We start from the raw sequence: 8,566 nt of genomic DNA, 5'->3' as shown, positions 1-8,566 counted from the left end.
CTCATCATCCTAATAGTATTTGGCGAAGAGTAAAATTTCAGAGCTTCTCCCAATTGTCTGCCTTAAGCCTAAATATTCCCAGAATAAACTGTCACACCAAAATATCTTACTAAAATATGTCATCCTATTACTAACAAATTCAGTTTCTTAAATGTGCTCGATTTTGTAATGTAAATGAACTGCCAGCGGTTCCTTCTTTGGAACACCGCATTCCTAGTTCCTTTCCCACGTGCTAATCTATGACATCATAGCCGATCATAGCTACACGGACATTTTTTAAGAGTGTTTTGTGGTTGGGTTTGGTTACATTCGCTTAGCGTAGGGAACCAGGGTTGCATTTTAGAAGGAGCTCCAAAATGGCGACAGTAGGAATTCATACGGTGGAAGAGGAGAGAAAGAGACATACAATCGCTGTGGAACTGAAGGTGAGATACTATTTATCACCCTAAATGTAGATATGAAGTTAAGTTAAATTATAGCTGGTGAATTATGTGTTGATGAGAATTTATTTTGGTACGGTTGTATTTTGACGTCATAAAAGGCATGGTCTGTATGGAAACGTTCTGTATACTGCATTCAAAAAACATTTCCTGTTCATCGCATGATGAAATAGCACATTATTAATTATGCAGCACTCTGTAGCTACACATATACATGTATATAAATACGAATGTAGAGTACTGTCTTCTGGGATATAACGCCGCGTAGTCCGTTGAAAGCCTACCGACGTTTCGGAGGAACGCATCGCTTCCATTCTCAGGGTCGGATAAGCCGAGCAAGATATTATCGTGAAGATAGTTACCTTCGTAACCACCGCTGTGAGAACATCAACCCCTACACATATAAATGTAATCTAATAGAAGGACGTAAGTGGTTTAAAGTGTTAGGCTAGAAGGCTAGGAACACACACAGCGACATCGGTCATACGGAGAAATGTACGATTTTTTTGCCGTACGACCTCCTTTTCACACTAGAGCAACCAGATACATTTCTTTGCTCTCCGACTGTCGTACGGTAGATGTCGCATGTCGTCACGTATGAAAGCTACACTATACTACATTCTACTACTTAATGCGACATGAACCGTACGGACGTCATACGACCGATGTCGCTGCGTGTGTTCCTAGCCTAAGGGCTCTGATATATAAATTTAAACGAAACGAAACGAAACGAGTACCAGTAATTTAAACTGATATACTATTTTTTTAATAATATGAGATCTATTATATATTTAACTTAAAATACAATAACCTCCATGACCTATTGAAATGAAGCAGGAAGCAATGGACGTGAACAGGTGGACCGCGGCGTTTCATATGTAAATATGCCTGTAAGGTTACGTTAGATATACTGAATTTATTGTAGAAGATATTCAGTATGTGTGCCTCTAAATTTACATAACAGAGGCCCTATATTTTGGTGGTACAGTATTTCCGTCCGTGACATTTGAAACAATTCTTAAACCTAAATTTTTATACTAGACACAGTTTTTGGATTGACTTTTGAGTCTGTTAAACGTTTATGTCTCGTAACTACAAATAATTGCAGCACCTTCACTGCTCTGCTCACTTCACAAATAGCTATAGCTCATTCCAAGTCTTTATAGCCTCCTATGCCTTCACGTGATCGTTACTTAGTAGCTGCTTCTAACAGTGGATTTTCATTTTACTACTTCCGTTCTCAAAGGCTGCTGTCTTCGCTGGCTGGTGACTGGCTGCTACCACCCACTGACTCCTCTACAGTGGAGTACAGTACAGTAATTTGCTGTTGGCATTCGCCAGCACAGTTATTCTTGGTTTCGGGTCCCGTCGGGACTCATCAGAAAATTGTCATTCGTTCCTAGATTTTTATGTGCGCAGAAATGGGACCTCTTCTTCTACAATAGGAGGCGTCTGACTGCTCACACAGTCCTCTCCTGTCATCGAAGAGGACTGACTTCTGGACCCACAGGCCCACCTTATATAACTTCGGCACGTACATCAGACTGGCCACTTGTTCTGGAACAAATGGACACTCTGTAGAAAGGATTCCAACAATTCCTAGAGGCCCACCTTGAACTCAATTCGGATAAGTGTCAACTCTTTCAGAAAGAGGCACGGTATCTGAGGCACATTCTATTGCCACAGGGAATGACCGTAGACCCCGAAAAAAGTTGAAGGCCGTACGGGAGTGGCAGACACCGAGAACAAGCATGAACTAAGGAGCTTCCTGGGCCTGTGTACCTACTACAGGCGGTATATCTCCGGCTTTCCTGACACTGGGAAACTCTTGACTAGACTCGCAGAGGAGAAAGAAGCCATTCAATGGTAACCAAAGGTAGAGGCCGCCTTCCAGTCACTGAGGGAGGACTTTTGTGCCTTACCTGCCCTCGGTTGTCCGCAACCAGCAGTCCATCGTTAACACGGACGCGAGGAACGTCGGAATTGGATGTGTACTGTCGCAGGTACAGGACATCCAAGAGCGGACAATACAGTAAGACGCTGAACAAGGCAGAGAAAAACTGCTGCGTCACCGGGCGGGACTAGGGCATTAACTTGGAGTCTCGCCTTATGCAGAAGGTGTTGCAATACCTTGGAGTGAGCAAGAAACGCACAACCACCATCCACTCTCCCTCTAACCGCAGTGGGGAGGCACGGTGAAGCTATATAAAATGGTCGAGAAGCGCCTGAGGGACTACGATATGACTCTGTATATCTTCCTTATTTCCTATAGGGCATCCACGCACGTCACTACGGAGCTGGCTCCAGCTAACATAGTGCTCGGGAGAGAACTGCGCCTGCCATGTGACCTGTTGTTCGGAGCTTTACCTGAGGAAAAACGAGCCACCATCGGCTACACGACATCCACAACTACGCCAACCAACATCTGAAGCTGGTCAGCGACAAAATGGAAACGCGCAACGGCCGTCTGTCTAGCCCCGCGGGCTACCAGGAGGGCTACAAGTATGGCTGTATCAGCCAGCCTGCACCGCACCAGAGGAGATTCACCGAAGTTTCGACCCTCATGAGAGGGCCCATACAGGTTAGTCACCCGAATCAGCGATATGATGTACATGATTCAGTGACACCATAGAACGAAGATGGTAGTAATACACCTGTGACGACTAGTGCCTTACCTGGGAGCCGTCCGAAACGAGCAGCCCTAAGGAGGGAGCAGTTGGAAAACAGCAGCGTGAGACTTAATTCATGAGGACTGAAGGCTGGACGCCTGTCGAAATCGGAGGAAGAAACATGGAGACTAGTATGACGTGTTGGTGACATTCACTAGGTCACTCATAGACTGGTGAAGGCCAGCGGTAAATTACTTCTCTACTCAGAGTAGTCACAGAAGGACTCCGCAATTTGAGGCGCTGTCCCAGCATTTGCCTAGAGGGGCTGAGGAAGACTACGGAGAACTGAACTCTGGAGAGTCGGTCTCGGGACCGAGATTTGAACTCGGGATGTCCTGAATAGAAAACAGGATTGCTGCTTACTCGATGATGACGCTCGGTAACTTGGGGTCGTGGTGTCAGTTCATAAGTTCCAGCATTCTTTGGGAAGAGAGAGAATCTTGTAAGAATATTTCAAGAATATTTCTGGTACTCATTTCTGTTAGAAGGCGCACGCGGTAGCGTAGTTGGTTGAGGTACTATGCTACAAGCCGAAAGGTCGCGGCTTCAAGTCCTGATGAAGTTATTGGATTTTTTTCAACTGACCTAGTCCTTCCAGCCGCACTATGGCCCTGGGGTCGACTCAGCGTCTGACAGAAATGAGTACTAGGAATATTCTTGGGGGTGAAGGGCGGCCGGCGCGTAGGGCTGACAACCTTGCCGCCATCTATGAGCCGATTGTCTAGAAAATGAACCTCAACATCTCACAATCCTATAGGCCTCCATGGTCTGTTACAGAGATACCTTTACTTTTTACTCATTTCTGTTAGAGGCTGAGTCAACCCCAGGGCCATAGTGCCGCTGGGAGTAATAGGTCAATTGAAAAAATTCAACGACCTCATCGGGACTTGAATCCGCGACCTTCCGGCTTGTAGCATAGTGCCTCAACCAGATACGTAGCCGAAACATGTAGCGACATTGTATTCTACACCAATAAAACTCAATTGTACACAACAAAGTGTGAGTGAGTTATTTTGTGAATTGTTGTGTTGGACTAAAATTAATAGCATAATTTATATGCAGTAAAATACACAACAGTATGCATTCCTTAAAGACTGATGAGACATATAGACATATATGTGACTCGAGTCGAGGAGTTTTAAAAGAAATTACAGTTGCAGACATACAGTTAAATTCTTTGAAAATTATTCACTCTTAATACCACCCTACGTACAATAGAGCCAAGGTTCCACAAGTGTTTCTTCTTGGCAATGTATGATAGATAGGGGTAAAGTTATCCCTGGTGTTAATTAATTGAGTACCACGCCATGGATACTGATGGGGGGTTGGCAGCATAGTTCCAGCACTCTAAACTTTGTCGCATCATTGATATAAATGGTTGGCTTTACGCTTCTGTCGCTTTACCCCCGGTACCCACTATGTAGGAGGCTAGGCCCAAGATCCGGTCTGGACGTCATGAACAAGAGAAAAGTCGCTTGCCCCTACCAGGAATCGAATTCCGACTCCTCGGCCGTCCAACCCGTCGGTTACTGGTAGACAGGCTTTACACCATCGTCAGAATCCTCTAGAATTTAGGCTTAATGGATTTTATAGTTTTTTTTTTTTTTAGTTTCTTGGGATGGGGTGAGACTCAGTCCACTTGGTACGTCGCCACTAACTGGCGAAAACTTTAATGGCCGTTTATATTAACGATACGAGTACACTCGCTTTGTTTCGACTGAATATTATATTTGGTAGGACAAATAAGGACACAAAGGAGACAGATGTGCCTTAAATAGGGTTTGGCTTTCTCCGAACCAGATTTCATAAAAGCCAATAGAGTTAAATTCGTTCGGATCTAAACCTGGCAATTTTCTGGTTGAAATGTAAGATGCGATTTGAAAATCGTTTAATTTAATTTAATTTTTTTATTTTTTTGCGTCTGTATTTGTGCTTGTATCTGATAGCCTCTTCTGAGGTTCATTCTGCGACCCACAGTTTCGGGACTAGCCATCGTCTTAAACTGATATATTTCGATTCGTAATCGTCATAAATCTCGTTCGTGTGTGCTATTTCACGGACGTATTCACCTTGTTAATACTTGGGACGCACGTGCCGAATATAATACGTACATGGCTTAAACATTTCCGTCGGACACATGTATATGATTAATACCTGTAATGAACACGTGTGACGTCATTATCTTTGTGTAATACACGGCCTGACTATTTTAATACTCATACAATAGAGTGATATATGCAGCAAACCAATATCTCACTTTACCATCCTGTTAGGTTTGACGGGGGGGGGGTGTTTTTTAACGGCATATTCAGTAATGTGTAAGTGGATTGCACTACTCCCAGAGTCGTGAGACAATAAAAGATTGTCATGACTCCCTCGGGACTGAACCAAGAATGAATGTGCTGGCGAGGACCAGCAGCAGTTTACCTTACCCGACCCCAGATCATATAGCGTCGAATGGTACGGTTGATAGATGAATGAAAATTGATTGAAAAGGATTTGGGAGGAAGCGGGCGTTGCATAATTGAAGTACTATCGTGGGATTTGTTAAGGACTGAGGAGGAGCACACAAAACCTCAGTAGGATAGCCGGTGTTCCGGCCGGGATTCGAGTAGAGCACCTCCCGAATACAAGTATAGAGCATTCTCGGCCACCCTGTTCGGTCTCCTGTTGTTGGATTAAGGATAAATGTACTGATCTGTCATTTAGATACGTGTAGGCCTCTGTGGTCTAGTGGTCAGAGTTCCTGCCTACAGATCCTGGGGTCCCGGGTTCGATTCCCTGCGCTACCAGATTTTGTGAGAAGTAGTGGGTCTGGAACGGGGTCCACTCAGCCACGTGAGCATAATTGAGGAGCTATTTCAAGGAAATAGCCGCTCCGGTCTAGAAATCCGAAATTTACGGCCGTGGGGATTCGTTGCGCTGACCACGCGACACCTTCTATCCTCTAAAGTTGACACTAACTTCGCCGACAAGCGGCGGTCGCTCGGTCGGTGTAGTTCACTCTGCGAACTAAAACCACGGATTTTTGTTGTTTTGTAGGTATATGTATTTACCCACCAGACGGGTAAGTATCCTGATCAGCTAGATGGTTAAGTATACTCATTGAACAGTCTGATGAATAAGAATAAGTAAATGTATTGATCCGTCAGAGGAAATAATATGTCAGTATTATCACTAAGACGGATAATGATAAATGGATTTTGCATTGTACGGATAAGAATAAGTAGGGATAAATATAGTGTCACGTGTCACAGTGACTAAGACACGGGTATGGATTGGTGAATCGATTTATTGGATCTTCATTAGTCGTAACTACAGTTCTTACACTCTCAAGATTACCGTAACTGTGGCACAAGTAACATCGCACACTATTTTTTTTGTTACTAATAGGGTGGGCCTTGTACTGCGGCCACTTCTGGCCTATTGTACCAGCCCCAGAAGATAGGTGAGAGTGATTGTGGAGCAACTGGTGGAATGAAGATTGGCAGGGGAAACTGAAGTACTCGGAGAGAACCTGCCTTAACATCACTTTGTCCACCACAAATCCTACATGACCGAACTCGGGCCACCGCGGTGGGAAGTCAGCTTTTAACAATACCAGGTAACTTGTACGAATCAGGAAATTCTCAGTTACGTGGGCTTGAACGTTAGCATACCATTGATGATCCGTTCTGCTGAACATGCATGTTAAGCATGCAGTTTATGCTTTGCGTACCCAAACGTTCGATTTGTTTCTACATTCTTGCTGAAAAGTCGGAGCAGATCTCTCTTCTCCCCATTTTATGACAAACATAATCTGAAACACTTTTTGTTGCCGTAAAACAGACAGAATCACAATGACTGTTTGACATTATATGGGCACGTGATCCACCACGCTTCAACGCACCAATGTTGCCAGTTATTGGTGAAGACAATCAGTCTGGTTATTGTTAAAAACGTAGAGGTATCCCTGTAACAGGCCGTGGAGGCTCACAGGGTTGTGAGAGATCGAGGCTCCCACGTTTTATAGACAATCGGCTGAGGTCAGCCTTATGCGCCGGCCGTTTTTTACCCCCCAGGAAGATTCCTGGTACTAATTTCTTTTAAGAGGCTCAGTCGACCCCCGGGCCATAGTGCGGCTGGAAGGATTAGGTCAACTGAAAAAATTTAATGACCTCATCGGGATTCGAACCCACGACCTTCTGGCTTGTAGCATAGCGCCTCAACCGCGTACCCCTCTGGTTATTGTTAGACCTCACATATGCATAGACGGTGTGGGTTGTATCTTCAGTCGAGTACCCATCCTGGAATATTTCTCACTAGTCAGCATGAACGGCCGGTCACGGTAGCCGAGCGATCTAAGGCATGCGCTGTCTTCGCTCGCTCGGAAGCTGGGATTGGGGGTTCGAATCCCACTCAGGACATGGATGTTTGTGTGCGTTTTTCTGTGTTTGTCTACAGGTAGAGGCCTTCCGACGAGCTGATCACTCGCCCAAGGAGTCCTACCGAATGTGTAAGATCGAGAAAAACCGAAGTGAACGGAGTTCATGGAGGTAGGCCTAGGCCAACTGGGGCTGTAGTGCCAAGGGGGGGAGGAAGTCAGCATGAACAGTTGTATATGTTGCGTTATTACTAACACAAGAAATAAATATGCAGTGTTATGAACACATGAGGCGATTCTCATAAATCGGGCATAATTGTGCCAGAGGACTTACCGTGCACTTGATTCTGAATATGTGACTCTGGTTCATTGTTGTTATTCAAGGCCATCCTTCTGCAGTGACCACTGCGTGGTATAACTGAAGGCACAGTTCTGTGGACGTGTTGGCAAGTCTGTCATTTCGAAATTGTCATGGTGGGATCCGCGGTGTAGGGTCTCCTTTGTCCAGGTTATCGTTACTCATCTGAACCCATAACATTATCACCGTGATTGTCAAAGCGCGCCCATTGAATCCTGTCCTGGCCCAATTTATCTCTGATAAGAACTTCACAGTCAGTTACTCTAACGCCAGTTTTAATGTTATACTCCCGTCTACGTTTAGATATTCCAAGTTTGTACTTTCCTTAAGGTTTTCCAATTGAATTTCATTTCTTCATTTGCTGTATTCCTCGCCTGTCCATGTGCGCCGCCAGTAGTTTTTTAAGGGGAGGGGTCACTTGAAAAATTTGCTTTCCAACTTGCATTTAAACCGTTTAATACTATTATCTTTACTATTTAAAAATAATTTTAATGTCAATTATTAGTGTTTGGTATATATATTTCAAATTTGATTATTTTTTAGAAATCAAGGGGAAGTGTCAAATGTCTGGTTACCCCTCTGCCGCGCCCATGGGGTTTTGTCTGATCCTTAATTTAATTACCTTAATAAACCTCCTCTTACTACTACCACCACCACCACCACCACCACCTACTACTACTTTTTTTCCCCCCCTTAGCACTACAGCCCCAGTGGGCCTAGGCCTACCTCCATGAAC

At 44.5% G+C, this 8,566-nt stretch overlaps 1 protein-coding gene across 2 annotated transcripts in view; it reads left to right on the top strand.

Annotated features, from left to right (window-relative positions):
• The first annotated feature begins 344 nt into the window (after positions 1-344).
• LOC111875382 (monocarboxylate transporter 10) overlaps positions 345-8,566 on the top strand; it is an 86,270-nt gene continuing 78,048 nt past the window's right edge. The window contains exons 1-2 of one of the 2 annotated variants that reach the window (XM_033755795.1): positions 377-425; positions 2,713-3,021. The gene's annotated coding sequence lies outside the window, so the exon portion shown is untranslated. Of the gene's footprint in view, positions 426-2,712; positions 3,022-8,566 lie in introns of both variants that reach the window. The other variant, XM_023871597.1, reaches the window with a different exon arrangement.

This window comes from Cryptotermes secundus, unplaced genomic scaffold, assembly GCF_002891405.2.
Source record: "Cryptotermes secundus unplaced genomic scaffold, Csec_1.0 scaffold4899, whole genome shotgun sequence".
NCBI lineage: Eukaryota > Metazoa > Arthropoda > Insecta > Blattodea > Kalotermitidae > Cryptotermes > Cryptotermes secundus.
The sequence above is the reverse complement of the archived record's forward strand: the minus strand, read 5'-3'. Positions and strand labels throughout refer to the sequence as shown.